Raw genomic sequence first — 16782 nt, forward strand, 5'->3', positions numbered from 1 at the left:
ATAAGTATTAATTAATTTAGTAACAATCTCTGTGTTACAATGCACATTTTAGCTTAGGATGCTCTTTAGAAACATACTTCTTCAGTTAACATTGGCAGTGACGAGCAGATCTTTTTTCACTAATTTGAAATATTTGTTCAGGTGTTGACTTGGTTCTTCAATTAAAATGATATGAACAAAATGTTTTTCCTTTTCAGTCAGTATGAAGTATTTAAAAATAAAATTTATCTGCACTTTGTAAATAGTAAAGTTAAGAGTACAGGCACCCTATCTTTTGCCCTTGATATTTTTCTCCCTTTAGGGTTATGAAGCTAATGTAGGTTGCTAATCAGTAACCAGTCAGTTCTTGTGAATAGTACAATCTTTGGTCTCATGTTCTAAGATCTATAATACACCCGATTTTAAAAAGTAATTGTTTTCTTTTTATTTGCAAATATGGAATGAAGGTCATTGGAACATTGCTGCTGCACACTCGGTGTGAAGCAGTGAGCCAGCAGCACTGTCTGGATAGGAAAAAGGAGTAGGCGTTTTAAGGGAGAAGTTTGGGGGGCAGTGATTTGCCTTGCCTAGTTTCCCCTTGACTAAAGGATTTACCTGGGAGGATCTTTAGGGGTAAGTTTTGGGCTTTTTGAGTTGGAGTGGTATAACAGTCCAAGTTCCAGGATGCAGGCCTCTGTCTCTGCTGAGAGAAGTGACCTTGAAAAACTGCCCAGGAGTTGAAAGATTGAAGGACAAAGTTTGTTTACACAGATTTGGACTGAAAAGCTCTATTTAAGATGAAAAGACACTGTACTTCTGAAGTTCAAGTTCAGTAGTTAGGAATCTGTTAAAGATTCAAATGAGAAGTTTTTAAGCAGTAAAGACAATAGGGTTGCATTCATTCTCTCTCCCACTCTTCTCTCTTCCCTCCCCCCAGCAAAAATTTCTAAATCCTTCTGGTATGACAGTTGAGTGAACTGCCTAGCAGATTCAGAATTCCTTGCACGCTACCTTGTCGTCTTTGTAATCTAGAGGATTCTTATTGAAGAATGGTATTTCAGGAGTTCAAAGTCGTTTTATTTGTGAAACTTCTTTTGGAGATTGGAATGCTATGGCAAGAAAATGTTCATTCTGGGAATTTTAAGTCCTCTAAGAGAAAGGAGTATATGATAAACATTACAATTTAAAGAATAATTGTTTTAAATTTATTTTTTACAGGCCACTGACTTAAGTTATCAGTTGTTTCAGGCTTTATATGTGATTTTAAAAAGCACTTATAAGCCGGGCGTGGTGGCGCACGCTTGTAATCTCTGCGCTTGAGAGGCTGAGACCGGAGGATCGCACAGGTTTGAAGCCAGCCTCATCTACTTAGTGAGGCTCTCAGCAACTAGTGAGACCCTGTTTCCAAATAAAACATAAAATAGGTCTGGGAGTATAGCCTGGAGGCAGAAAGCCCCTGGGTTCCGTCCCAGTACCACCCCCCAAAAAATAAATAAGTAAAAATAAATAAAAATAAAAGGCAGTTGTAGGTACTGATGACCTCTTTGGCTTGGGGGATGTAAAAGTGAAGGTGGGGTATAGTATGAGGCCAAGACAGAACTCTTGAAAAACCTGATAGCTGTGGATATAGCTTCTTAGAAAGATATCTAGCTTGGGCTCTTCATTCTTTTAGGGTCATGAACTCATAAAAAAATCTGACCCACTACCTGGAAGAATTCACATAGGTATGTCCTGTGTAGCCTGTGGTAACTTAAGATGTTTTCTTTTCTGTCCCGGGAATTGACTCTAGGGGCATTCTACCTCCAAGCTATTCCCCTAGCCCTTTTATTTTTGAAACAGTCTCACTAGGTTGCTGAGAGTCTTGCTATATGTTGCGGAGTCTCTGATCTGCCTATTTGAGTCTCCCAAGTACTGGGATTACAAATGTGCTCCACTGTGCTTGGCTAAGATATTTTCTGGTATATATCAAATGGTCTTTATATGATCCCCTCATTTAACATTTTGGACAGGTAAAAATTTTTCCAGAGAAATGAAGAAAACTTTATTTCCAGGAAGAGCAAAGGCCTTCTAGAGCCAATGAAAATTTAAAGTGGGGGTGTTTGGGGAGTGTGTTTGGGAGCAGCTGAGATTTGGACCTGTTTTTGCCTTGGTTAATAATATTTTGAGTCAGCACAGTACAAACCATTCAAAGTAAAGAGACCTGAGTTCAAGTCCCACTCAGTTCTGTCACCTACGTTGTGAACCGGAGCAAGTCAGCCATTTAGCGTCAGCTTCCTCATGTGTAAAACGGGACCTAAATATAGCATCTACTTATTTAGTGGTGACTCTCGAATGAAATCATCTATGTCAAAGGGCTTTGCAAATTATGAATTGCGGCATAAATATTAGTTATTACTAATTCATACTAATTGGGGAGATTAAATATTTATGGAGGTAGGTATGGCATCTCAGGAAAAAATACCAATATTTCAGTGTTTACCAAGGAGTTTGTTTAAACCTGACACACATGCCTTCACCAACACTTTACTATTTATGCTAGCAGGACTCCATCTATTTAATGCATGCATTGAGACCATCCAACCTCTATCAAGAGCCCTATTAAAGAATTTTAACCCTTTTGTCAAAAATTAAGGGCTGCTCAGAATAAAATGAAGGGGGAATACTGGGGTGTTTTTTGATTTGTGTGTGTGTGTGTGTGTGTGTGTGTGTGTGTGTGTGTGTATTGAGGATTGAGCCCTGGGACATTCTACTTCTGAACTACACCCCAGCCCTATTTTGTTTTATTATTTAATTTAACTTTGTATATTGGACATTGAACTCGGGCATTCTACTTCTGAGCTTTGTCTCCAGCCCTGTTTTTATTTTGAAACAGGGTCTCACTAAATTGCTGAGGGTATTACTAAAATCTGGAGGTTGTCCTCAAATCTAATCCTCCCATCTCAATCTCTCAAGTACTGGGATTACAGGCATTCACCACCACACCCAGCAGGGATACTGATTTAGGATTAGGATTTTGGAACATATCAGAATAAAAACTGAAAGCCTGTTCTGATTGAATACTAAGATTGGCATTTCAATTCAGGTAAGTTGTAATGGTTAACGATGCTTACCAAGCAGAGGTTACTTTTTTTTTTTTTGGTTTTTGCACCAAATATTTATAAAGTAAACTAGAGCCATTTTTTGTTTGCTTTGTGGTCATATGACCCCCTATCAGTGTTCAAATTTGGGAAGTAGTTATAGCTTGCAGAGTAGTAGCAAGTAAATGTTGGGATGAAGACTTAAAAAATAAATTGGTCTCATAAAAATTTAAGCACTAGCATAAATTTCGCACAGGTGAGGCTTACTTACCTCTCTAACATAAATGGTAGAAACACATGGGGATATTTTCACAGCCATTTTACACGCTTGTCTATTTTAGGACTTCCTTCCCCCAGGGGGGTGCTATTTTGTGTTCTATTTGATTTCCTGTTCTATTAAGTCACTTCCTCTCAGGCATGGTCAATCAGCATTGATGTCAGCCTTCTTTCTGTGTATTGAAAGAATCATACTTAGAATGAGATCTGGCAAAGTTAACATTGGCCTCTACAAATAAAATTCTAGTTCCCAGATCCCTGTATGTTAGCAGTCATGGTCACTGTGGGCTTTTGTGTCTAAAACAAGATGAGGTCTCCATTTTAAAAAGCTGTATACTTTTGTGGGGGCATTAGTAACCAGAAAGCATTCTTGAAACCATCATCTTTATGAATTAGATTTTTTTGGCTCCTATTTTTTTTTATTTTTTTTATGGTACTGGGGATGGAACCCAGGGACCTTCTACCTCCGGGCTATACTCCCAGGCCTATTTTATATTTTATTTGGAAACTGGGTCTATTAAAACAGGCGAGGCTGGCGGCTGGCTTTGAACCTGCGTGATCCTCCTATCTCAGTCTCCAAAGTGTGGGGATTAAAAGCATGTGCCACCACGCCTGACTTGACACTTATTTATTTACTTATTTATTTATTGAAACAGGATCTAAGTTGCTGAGGCTGACCTCCATTCTTTAATTGTCCTGTCTGCGCCTCTCAAGCACTGGGATTACAGGTGTGTGTTACCACATCCAGTGATCTTTCTGCTTCTTAGTGACTGGTGTATGTAGTATTAGAGATTCCGCTTCCGCTTAGTTCATTGCATTTTTCCTTTGTTTTATGGGTTGTTTTTACTTTTTGTCTTTCATATTTCTCTTCCCTTTGGTACATCCATACAGGTTTGCTATTCGGACACAGAAGGAACAGAGAAAATAGGCCATGGAGGAGGTTCAGAAGTCTACGTGTGGAGTCCGTTGGTTAAGAAGTTTGCCTTGGTAGCAGACTCAGCATCCCTTTTGGGATCTAAAGATCTCTTGCCTCAGCTAGTTCCATATTCAGAAAACTGAGAATCAGCTAGGAAGCTAATGGTGCCCACCTGGCTGAGGTATCCCAGAGAGCTGGATTAGTTTTATGCATTTCATTACAAGGAAGTAAACTAAAGTATACAAAGAACACCTGCATGCAGATTAGTATTTTTTTTCATTAATATACTTAGCAAGCTAATTTTCAAAACAGTGGGCCTAGTTCTTCAACTGAGTCCCTAAGCCAACCTATACTTAGTAAAACAAAGATCCCAGGGTCATTTTAAGCATTTGACAGTACTAAAATAGGAATCATTATCTGTGTTCTTCTAAAATAATACTTTAAGTATGCCAACTTGATACAACTATCAGCAGAGTGGTACTATTTATGTATGTGTTAATGTATGTTTGGGTAGTCATGAATTTTCGTTCTTATTTTATGTATTCTTGCCACTTTTACATATTTGAACAAGAGTTATGGTTTATTGAGAGAATGAGAAATCAATTTATGTAAGTTACATAATATTTAAGTTCTAAAGTGTTCTGTGATTGAAAATTATAACAAGCTGGATGTGATGGCATACACTTGTAATACCAGCATTTGGGAGGCTGAGACTGGAGGATCGCAGTTTGTGGACAGCCTCGGCTACTTAGTAGTGAGGCCCTCTGTAATTTAATGAGACCCTGTTTCAAAATAAAGAATAAAAAATAGGGTAGGGGATGTAGCTCAGAGGTTGAATGCCCCTGGGTTCCATCCCCAGACCCACAAAAAAAAAAAAAAAAAAGGAAAGAAAATTATAGTGCCACTTGATAGTATATACCTCATCTCCACATTATGAAGTTTAGTGTGTGTGTGTGTGTGTGTGTGTGTGTGTGTGAGAGAGAGAGAGAGAGAGAGAGAGAATGAGAATGAGAATGAATATGAATATGAATATTGGGGATGGAACCCAGGAACATTCTACCTCTGAGCTATACTCAGCCCTGCTTTTTTTTTTTTTTTTTTTTTTTTTTTTTTTTTTTTACTTTTTGCTTTGAAACAGGGTCTCACTAGGTTGATGAGCGTCTCATGCTTGCCAAGGCTGTGCTTAAACCTGTGATCCTCCGCCGGGTGTGGTGGCGCACGCTTGTAATCCCCGCGCTTGGGAGGCAGAGACAGGAGGATCGCGCAGGTTCGAAGCCAGCCGCGCGCGCTGGCTTAGGAGACCCTGTTTCCAAATAAAAATGTAAAAATAGGTCTGGGAGTGTAGCCCGGAGGTAGAAGGGCTTCCAGGAACCCCAGTACCACCAAAAAAACAAAAAAAAACAAAAAACAAACAAACAAAAAAACCTGTGATCCTCCTATCTCAGCTTCTGAACTACTGGGATTTGAAGCATCTGCTACCATGCCTGGCCTAGTTTTCTTTTGAATCTGTTCTTTTTGCTGTCTTAATATGGAGCCCAGCTTCTTAGACCTTGGACTCAGATTCTATTTGTATTATCACCCTTATTTTCCTGTTTCATCCCAAAGCCAACCCCCATTGTTCAATAATTGAGAGAGTATTATAAATTAAATTACATTTCAAAACCCTGCAGTTGAAAAAGGGCAGCTGAGGATAAGAAATGAAAATAAATTCCAATGTAAACGAAGAACTAAAAAAGTACCTTGTGAATGTTTAACTTTCAAGTAGCATAACTTAGTTTGTGACCTTGTGTTCCTTTGTTCCGAGGAAAAAAAAGAAGACTAAAATAACCGTAGCAAACTGCAGTGTTGATTCATTTAGTTACCTTTTTTTTCTTGGAAGCCCTGTCATTTGGTCCATCTCCAGTTTCAATTACATGGAAAACTAAAGAGAAGGCCTGCTTGACTGGAAATACCCAGCTCATGAGTAGTTCTTGCCTTTGAGGAAATCCTAAAGTGGAGTGCCCAGCACTTCCCAGTGCACTACACATGCTGCCTTTCTTTCTTTCTTTCTTTCTTTCTTTCTTTCTTTCTTTCTTTCTTTCTTTCTTTCTTTCTTTCGCGGGTCTGGGGAAGGAACCCAGGGACATTCAACCTCCAAGCTACACCCCCTGCCCTAATTTTTTTTTTTTTTTTTTGGTGGTCCTGGGGTTCCTGGAAACCCTTCTACCTCCGGGTTACACTCCCAGACCTATTTTTATATTTTTTTATTTGGAAACAGGGTTTCTTAAGCCAGCGAGGCTGGCTTCGAACCAGCATGATCCTCCGTTTCTGCTTCCCAAGCGTGCGCCACCACACCTGGCTTCTTTCTTTTTTTAATGTGGAAACTTTAAAAGGTATACAGGTAAAATTTTACTCTGAATCTAACATAGGGGAAACTGAGGATGTATATCAAGTGTTAGGAACTGACAGAAAGTGCAAGCAGTGTAAGCAGAATTTAGAGGGGAGAGATCTTGGTTTCGGAATGAAGGAAGGCAGTATAAATGGGTGTGGGTCATGGAGAGGTAGGAACTAGGACGTTCCAGGCACGGAGAACAGGAGGAGCAAGGGCAGGGCTGCAGAGCAGTAGACAGGCCACCTGCGTAGGGCAGAAGAAGGTGAGTGCCGGGTGGGAGCTAGTGGTAAGAGAAGGAGTATGAGATGACGGAGGAGGAGGGCCTTGACTGCGAGGCTACGAAACACGGACAGTCCCTGACTTCAGTGACCATCAAGGATACAGAATAGTAGATTAATGTGGTGTTTAGAGTTATGCTTTTATAAGATTTATTACACATCCTTACGTAAAACGAATCAGAATAGAAAACACTCGAAGCTCTGAACAGTACAGTCAGTTAATATGCTCAGGTTCACAATCATAGGATTGTGAGGAGAGTTAAAATAGGTAGTAAAGGTCTTAGAACGGTACCTGGCACATAGTAATCACTAAAAGGTGTTAGCATTTACCATTATTATTACTTGGAGGTGGTGACGGCCAGAGCAGAAAGAGTGGCAATAGGAAGAAAGGTAGCAGTTGATTAGAATTAATGAAGACAGAAAATCCAGGAGTTTCAAGCTGGGTGACGGGCAGAAAAGTTAGGAGTAGGATTGGGGAAAGAAGACAGATTTGAATTGGGCATAGGGAGGTTGGGTTCTTATTAGTTTTGCATATTAGCAGACAATTTGTATATTCAGGACTGTAGCTTTGAAGAAATATGGAATTAGTAATGTATGTTTAGAATTTGTGTGTGTGTGTGTGTGTATGTGTGTGTGTGTGTGTATATATATATATATATATATATATATATATATATATATATATATTTTTTTTTTTGGTGGTACTGGGGTTCCTGGAAACCCTTCTACCTCCGGGCTACACTCCCAGACCTATTTTTATACTTTTTTATTTGGAAACAGGGTCTCTTAAGCCAGCATGGCTGGCTTCAATCCTGCGCGATCTTTTTGTCTCCGCCTCCCAAGTGCGGGGATTACAAGCGTGTGCCACCACGCCCGGCCTAGAATTTATATATATATATATATATATATATATATATATATATATATATATATATATTTTTTTTTTTTTTTTTTTTTTTTTTTTTTGGTGGTACTGGGGTTCCTGGAAACCCTTCTACCTCCGGGCTACACTCCCAGACCTCTTTTTACATTTTTATATTTGGAAACAGGGTCTCCTAAGCCAGCGCGCGCGGCTGGCTTCGAACCTGCGCGATCCTCCTGTCTCTGCCTCCCAAGCGTGGGGATTACAAGCATGCGCCACCACGCCCGGCCTTAGAATTTATATTTTGATACTGAGGATTGAACCTTGGGTGTTGGCCTCTGGCCTATATCCCCAGCCCTGTTTTATTATTTGTAAATGGCTTTGCTAAGTTGCTGAGGCTGGCCTCAAACCTATGATCCTCTTGTTTCAGCCTCCCAAGTACTGGGATGACAGGTATGCATCATCATGCCTGTTTTCTTTTTTTCTTTTTCTTTTTCTTTTTCTTTTTCTTTCTTTCTTTCTTTCTTTTTTTTTTGCGGGTCTGGGGATGGAACCCAGGGGCATTTTGACCTCTAAGCTACATCCCCTGCCCTATTTTTTTATTCTTTATTTTGAAACAGAGTCTCACTAAGTTGTGGAGGGCCTCACTAAGCAGCTGAGGCTGTCCGCGAACCATGATCCTCCGGTCTCAGCCTCCCAAATATCACTCCTGAAGAGATTATAGCTGAATCTAGGAAACAAATGGCAAAGAATCAAGGGAAAGAATGGATAGAAGAAAGAAAGCTTCATATTAGAGACGGAAACAACAAAGGTCAGACCGTAAAGGAACTATACTCCTAGCTTATTTTATTTTTTATTTTGAAACAGTGTCTCTCGCTAACTTGCTGAGGCTGGCTTCGAACCTGCAATCCTCCTGTCTTCAGCCTCCAAAGGTTTGGGACTACAGACATGTGCTACCACTCTGGGCTGGAAGCAGTATTTTTTACTCTCAAAAATTACTTGTTGGGCTGGGATGTAATTCAGTGGCAAAGTGCTTGCCTTGCAAGCACTATGCTCTGGGTTTGATTCCCAGTACCAAAAAAGTCAAACTAGCCGGGCTTGGTGGCGCACACTTGTAATCCCTGCGCTTGGGAGGCGGAGACAGGAGGATTGTTTAGGTTTGAAGCCAGCCTCGCTGGTTTAAGAGACCCTGTTCTAAATAAAAATATAAAATGGGTCTGGGAGTATAGCCCGGAGGTAGAAGGGTTCCATCCCTAGTACCATTTAAAAAAAAAAAAAAGTCAAACTGAAAAAGTAAACAAGATGGTGCACACTTGTAATTCCAGTACTTGGGAAGCTGAGACTGGAGGATCGTGGTGAGCCTTAGCTAGTGAGCCCCTCCACAACTTAGTGAGACCCTGTTTCAAAATAACGAATAAAAAATAGGGCTGGGGGTGTATCTTGGAGGTAGAATGCCCCTGGGTTCCATCCTCAGTACCACACACACACACACACAGAGTTGCTCGTTTGACTGTGCATGGTGGCACAATTCTGCAGTCCTTGTAGTTGGGAAGGTGAAAGAGGAGGATTGCAGGTTTGAGGACTGCTTCAGCAAGTAGTGAGACCCTGTTTCAAAATTATAAAAATAAGCCAGGTGCATGCTTATTATCCCAGTACTTGGGAGGCTGAGACATGAGGATTCAAAGTTTGAGGATAATCTCAACAAGTAGTGAGACTCAACAACCCATTAAGACCCTGTTTTAAAATAAGAATAAAAAAAGAGGGCTGGGAATATAGCTTGGAGGTAGAGTGCCTTTGAGTTCAATTCCCAGAATCACACACATACACAAACACAAAAAAAAAAAAAGAAAGAAAGAAAAAGAAAAGAAAAAAAAAAGAAAAGTAAAAAGAAGAAGAAAAGAAGGCTGAGGGTGTAGATGGGAGATCAAATGCCCCTGTGTTCAATTCCCAGTATCACTCCCCCACCACACAGTTCAGTTTTGAGTGTTCAGTTAAAAGTACAGAATATAACTCCCTTTATTTATCCAGGCGTACTTAGTAAGGTAAAGGTGGTGTTGTTGGCTCACATCTTTCTCAGAATACTTTGAGCACCATGAGTGCATGATATGTAATCTTGAATGAGGGCATCAGTATCTACTCATAGGTTAAATATGACAGAAGCTAATACTGACATTTTCTCTGTATTCCTTGACATCTAAAGATTAGGAATATGCCCTAGCATTTGCTGGCCTTCACTTGTGAAGATTTACAGATACTTTTTTTTTGTTTTGGTGGTACTGGGGTTCCTGGAAGCCCTTCTTCTGGGCTACACTCCCAGACCTATTTTATATTTTTATTTGGAAACAGGGTCTCTTAAGCCAGCATGGCTGGCTTCGAACCTGCGTGATCCTCCTGTCTCCGCCTCCCAAGCTCAGGGATTACAAGCGGGCGCCACCACGCCCAGCTACAGATACTTTTTTTAAGGTCTTATTCAGTAGATTCTTGAGATGTGTGTGTGTGTGTACATCTCTACTGCATGCAAGAAATAGATTTCTGAGTTGCATTGGATTCAGTCTTCGTGATGTTAGTTTTGCATAGCCTCAAGTGGTAGCATGTGTGTAATGCCAATGCAAATTCCATGTGGAGGAATTGGCAGTGTTTGCTTAACAAACAGTTTTTAGCTACCCAGTCATGGTAGCACCAATGAGTAGCATACACAGTTGCTTACCAGGAATGGAACTGGCCTCATCTATAGGATTAAGCAGAACTTTTCAATATAGGGAATGTATATTTAGTTTCTAGGCTAGGTATGTTGTAGTTATCCTCAATCTAAAATGAAGGCAGTAAGAAACTTTTCATTAGAGAAATAGTGGAAAATTTCCAGCTATCTTATTTGGTTATTTATATCCTGAACTCCTGATTATTTTTCTCTGGGTAATTAACTGGCCAAATGCTGATGCAGTTACCTTTGAAGGTAGTTAAGCTATGTAATAGTATTCAGTATTTGTATGAAGCATAGTACCATACAGGTAGTGATATTATACTCATATTCTTACTTGGTATTTACCTTATGTAGGTGAAGAAGATTATCCCTATTTTAAGGGTGAGGAAACAGGAGGCAGAGCCTGTTAACAAAAGCCCTGTATTCTTTGAACTGCACTTTGTTACTGTATGTCCAAGAACAATGTATAGCTTTGTCTATTTTATGGCACTAATTCCTCTTCCTGTTTTCTGTGCTTACTTCTCCCATAGGAGGTGGTTGGTGCCTGTGCACATGCACATACACATAGGAATTTTCCAGTGTTACAGCCTTACATTATGTGACTGTTTAACATGTTATAAAAAAGAACAAATACATAATCAAATCGAGTTATTTTTATTATTTTTTATTTATTTTATTTTTTGTGGTACGGAACTGAACTGAGGGGCCTCCTGCCTCTCAGCTATACCCCCAGCCCTATTTTATTTATTTTGAAACAGTGTCTCACTAGGTTGCTGAGCCTGGCTGGGAACTTGTGATTCTCCTATCTTAGCCTCTCAAATACTGGAATAACAGCTGGCTGAGTTACTTTTAAAGTTTTTTGTCAAAAAAGGTGACCACATCCACTGTTGGAGAGCTTTTTTTTTTTTTTTTTTTTTTGGTAGTACTGGGGATGGAACCCAGGAGCCCTCTACCTCCGGGCTACACTCCCAGATTTATTTTATATTTTATTTGGAAACAGGGTCTCACTAATTTGCTGAGAGTCTCACTAAGTAGCTGAGGCTGGCTTTGAACCTGCCATCCTCCTGTCTCAGCCTCCCAAGTGCTGGGATTACAAGCATGCGCCACCATGCCCAGCTTTCTACTTTTGTACAAATGGATAGATGCTATTGTACATTACCAATATTTTGGAAATTGCCTTTTGTTAATCGCAAATTCACAAAGTCAGATAAATAAAGGTCAGATAAGTAGTTAAAGATACGTGGCTAGAGTTGTGTTTGAAATTCTATGACATTCCTTAGCTATGCACACTTTGTGGTATATACTGGACACTTTGTGTATCTGTGCACACTTTGTGGTATAATTGAACAGCTTCCAAAGTTGAATTCTTAATTAGTATTTTTAGGTGAGTCATGGTACTTTTATTTTATTTTTTTGTGGTACTGGGGATGGAACTCAGGGGCATTCTACCTCCAGGCTACACCCCCAGCCCTATTTTTATTCCTTATTTTGAAACAGAGTCTCACTGAGTTGCAAAGGGCATCGCTGTCTGAGAACCTGGATCTTCCTGTCTCAGCCTCCGGAATGCTATATTACAAGTGTGCGCCACCACATCCAGCTCATGGTACCTTTAAATAATCAGTTCATTCAGGTTTCCTAGCTGTGATTTATAATCCTTGCTTTGTCCCTAGTGAAGTAGTTAGAACAAAGAAATTCTGGTTTCTTGGAGTGTTGGTTGCATAATTAAAATAATATTGACACCGTGGTTATAATGTAGCAATAGGTACAATTTTGAAACACTTCATAGAATTTAGCTAGATAATTCCTTCTATAGTGTGAAGCTGTGAAAGCATCTCTAACAAAATTGAGGCCATTCTAAGATACTGTAAAGGCTCACTAATCTGAGTGTAGGGGAGCACACCTGTAATCCCAGTACTTGGGAGGCTGAGACAGGAGGAGCTCAGGTTCAAGAACAGCTTTAACAATGCAGTGAGACTCATCGACCCAGGGAGACCCTATTTCAAAATAAAACATCAAAAGGGCTGTGGTATAGCCCAGTGATAGAATGTCCCTGATTTAATCGCCACTAACACACACACACACACACACACACACACACACACACTCTCTCTCTCTCTCTCTCTCTCTCTCTCTCTCTCTCTCTCTCTCTCATATTCATTCTCTCTCTCTCCCCCCTCTCCCTCTCCAAGCCCTACAAGGTGGTTTCATCTCCTCTTTTGATTGGTAACTGGTTGGTCTAGTCCCACCCCTACAGGAAACTGTAGTTTAACAAGCTAAGTAGGACAGAGCCTTGAACTTTCTTTTTTTAAGTTCTCTACCTTGAAATGTGTAACAATCTTGTAGCTTGGCATTTTGAAGTCCCTTTTTTCAAGAGAATGATTAGGAAAACTTAAAGGTAAAAGACTTCATGTGGGTTTATGTTCCAGTATGAATAAAATTATTAGGGTTCTTGAATTTTTGGTTCTCTATTTATGGACTTGGGCAAGAATATGCCAGAGCTGAATTAGAACCTGTGTACCTTGATTCTCAGCTCAATGCTGTTTCACTGAACATTCTCCTTCTACTTTAACAGGAAACTCATGGCACATACCTGTAATCCTAGTCCTTAGGAGCCTGAGACAGGAGGATCACAGGTTTGAGGCCAGTCTTGGCAACTGAGACCCTGTTTCAAAACAAAAAATACAGGAGAGCCAGGCATAGTGAATCATGCTTGTAATCCCAGTACTTGGGAGGCTGAGACAGGAGGATCATAGATTCACAGCCAGCCTCAGCTACTTAGTGAGGCTCTCAGCAACTTAGTGAGACCCTGTTTCCAAATAAAATATAAAATAGGGCTGGGAGTATAGCCTGGAGATAGTCTCTGGGTTCCACCCCCAGTGCCACACAACAAACAAACAAACAAACAAACAAACTGGTAAATTGAGCCGGGCGTGGTGGCTCATGCTTATAATCCCAGCATTCTAAACAGGAGGATCCTGAAACAGGAGGATTGTGGTTTGCAGACAGCCTCAGCTACTTAGTGAGGCCCTTCATAGCTAACTGAAACCCTGTTTCAAAATAAAGAATAAAAAATAGGGCTGGGGGTATAGCTCCGAGGTAGAATGCCCCTGGGTTCAATCCCCAGTACCGCAAAAATTAAAAAGCATGTATATGGTACTGGGCGTGGTGGCGCGCGCTTGTAATCCCCGCGCTTGGGAGGCTGAGACAGGAGGATCGCGCAGGTTCAAAGCCAGCTGAGCCCCTGTTTCCAAATAAAATATAAAATAGGTTTGGGAGTATAGCCTGGAGGTAGAAGGCCCATGGGTTCCATTCCCAGTACCATACACACAAAAAAAAATGTATATGTATATATTGCCTGGCATGGTGGTGCACAACTTGGGAGGCTGAGAAGTTTGAGGCCAGCCACTGCAATTTAGTGAGATCCTGTCTCAAAATAAAAGTCACAAAAGTGCTGGGGATGTAGCTTTGGTAGAGTGTCTCTAAGTTCAAAAAAATGTAAAGTATGTACAAATGTTAGGTATCAGTATAGTCATTGTGTACTCTTTGTACTCTTGAAGAGGTCTCTGTATCTTCAGTTCCTAAGGGCTGTCTACGTCAAGGTAGGAGATTTAGTATTTAGTGGCTTGGAGGTTTCTCAGCAGTAGGACATTAAGCCAAGGGCAGAATTCAGTGTGTCTGTGAGTCAGCAGAATCCATAGAGCCAAATCAATACAGTCAAACTCATATTGATGTTCTTGTAACACCCTCCAGGATTTTAATTGGGAAGCTTCTGCCTCCCTACAGTTTTTAGACTGCTTAACTCACCAGAACAATCTTCCAATTTCCAGTGGAGCCTATGATTAGATGATTGTCTTTATTTGTGCTACATTTTCTGCAGTAGAACAGGTTTCTCCCCATGCCACTCTTTGAGTCTTCCATTGGATTACTGTACAGAGATTGCTTTATGACCAACTCAGATACTTAAGAATGACCCTGTGTGCAAATTTCAAAGAAAGGAACCCAAATTGAAGCCAAGGATACTTGAAGTCTTAAAATAGTTCTTGAGCTTGTTTTTGGTAATTCAGTAGATGTGTACTGAATCCCCACTATATGTAAGACATTTGCCTTGAGGATGTTTCAGAAACAAAGACAGATATGTAAGAACTAAGGAGAAAACAGGAACATGGACATTTTAGGGTTAAAAAATTAAAGTCAAGCTGTTTGTGGTGGCAGGAGGATCACAGGTTCAAGGGCAGCCTTTGCAATGTAGAGAGACTTAGAGCAACCAACCAAGACCTTGTTTAAAAACAAAAAAAGACCAGGTAGCTCAGAGATAGAGTACCTCTGGGTTCAATCCCTACTCCCACACACAAAATAAATATAATATATATAATAAAATGTCACACAATTCTGAAGATGCTACTTGTAGAAGTAGATTTGTTTTTTGGTGCTGAGGTTGAAATAATTTGGATCATAGGCCAGGAAGTTTTCTTTCTTTCTTTCTTTCTTTCTTTCTTTCTTTCTTTTTTTTTTGGGGGGGGGCAGGTCTGGGGATGGAACCCAGAGGCATTTGACCTCCGAGCTACACCCCCTGACCTATATATTTTTTTAATTTTTTTAAATTTATTTTATTGGTGCACTGTATTCATACATCATAATGGGATAAAAATAATACTTTTGTAGACATACATGCACACATCGCCCAGTTAGCCCCTACCCGATCCCCACCCCGTTCTCTCCCCATCCCTTCTTCCCATGCTTGGCTTAGTGGTTGACATCTAGTATTATAGCAATTTATCCAATATTAACGTTGATAATCTGGAAATATTTTATCCCATTCTATCAGTAACTTTTAACTCTGTTTACATTATCTTTGGATATACAATATGTTTTTATTTTTTAGGGAGTTTGTTTACCCTTTTGTTGCCTGTGCCATTGAAATCATATCCAAGAAATCATTGCCAGTTTCAGTGTTGTGAGGTTTTATGACCCAGATTTTCTTCTAAAAGTTTATAGTCTTAAGATTTATATTTAGGTCTTTTATCTATTTTGAGTTAATATTTGTATATGGTGTTAGGTAAGGGTCCGATTTTATTCTTTTAAATTTTTTATGTTGAAACAGGATCTCACTAAGTTGTAGAGGGCCTCACTAAGTAGCTGAGGGTGTCTGCGAACCCTGATCCTCTGGTCTCAGCCTTCCAAATGCTAGGATTACAAGCGTGCGCCACCACACCCGGCAGGAATGTTTTCTTGGCGAGAAAAAAAAGTTTAATTGTCACTAGTTTGTAAATGTGTATATTTAATTTTCTTATAGTTGTGCTGTAAAGGCCAACTTCTTACCAATGTTATCTCCCCAAAACCTTAAACACTGGTTATAATCTATGAGATAGTCTCAGATATTTCTACTTAGCAGAACATGTTTCTTTTACTCTAGGATCTTAGAGAGATGCAACTAGCTTGTACTGTCTTCAGAGCTCAAAACAAATCTGTTGTTGAGGTGGAGGGGGTCAGGTAGGGTGGGGCGCTGCAACTAGACTCCAGGTTTTTTTTTTTTTTGGCAGTATGGGGGCTTGAACCCAGGGGTATTCTACCTCTGAGCTACACCCCCAGCCCTGTTTTTTATTCTTTATTTCTCTAAGTATTTGAGGCTGGCCTTGAACCTGTGATTCTTCTGTCTCAACCTTCCAAGTCCTGAGATTACAAGCATGTGCCTCCATGTCCAGCTAGACTTCAGGTTTTGATATCTCCCACAAAACAAAACAGCCATATACTCCTAATTGTAGAAGTCTGGGTGTCAAATGAGACATGTTCTAAGATTTCATTGTTTTTTGGAATATTCTGGAGGGAAAACTTGCCTAGCTACCAATCATTGACATTCCCAGAGATTTAAATTCAAAGCATTCTTACTCATTTTCAGCTTTAGTCCTTTGCTTATTTGGAACTAGGACATTCATTCTAAATTTAATTTAAAGGGCTTTTAAAATTATGTCATATTTATGAAAGAGATGGGAGAAGATCTTTATTTTAGTATGTATTTCAATGCATCTAAACTTTGTGTGTGTGTGTGTGGTACTGGGGATTGAACCCAAGGATATTCTACCTCTAAGTTAGCACCCCCAGCGTCTTTTTAAAAATTTTTGTTTTGAAATAGGGTCTCACTAGGTTGCTGAGAATCTCACTGCTTGCCGACATTGTCTTCGAACCTACAATTCTCTTTTCTCAGCACACTCTTCCCCCCCAACACAGAGATTACAAACTCACGCCATCATACCCAGCTTGAAATATTTTTCTTTTCCTTCTTTTCTTTTCTTTTCTTTTCTTTTCTTTTCTTTTCTTTTCTTTT

General features: G+C 39.9%; 1 protein-coding gene across 2 annotated transcripts in view; it reads left to right on the forward strand.

The window, feature by feature from the left end:
* The window catches only part of NFYC (nuclear transcription factor Y subunit gamma), a gene marked incomplete at both ends in the record, with an annotated part of 64959 nt that overhangs the window by 827 nt on the left and 47350 nt on the right, over positions 1–16782 (forward strand). The window lies entirely within an intron of this gene.

The sequence above is a fragment of the Muscardinus avellanarius genome (genome assembly GCF_963383645.1).
Source record: "Muscardinus avellanarius genome assembly, chromosome: 3".
Taxonomy (NCBI): Eukaryota; Metazoa; Chordata; class Mammalia; order Rodentia; family Gliridae; genus Muscardinus; species Muscardinus avellanarius.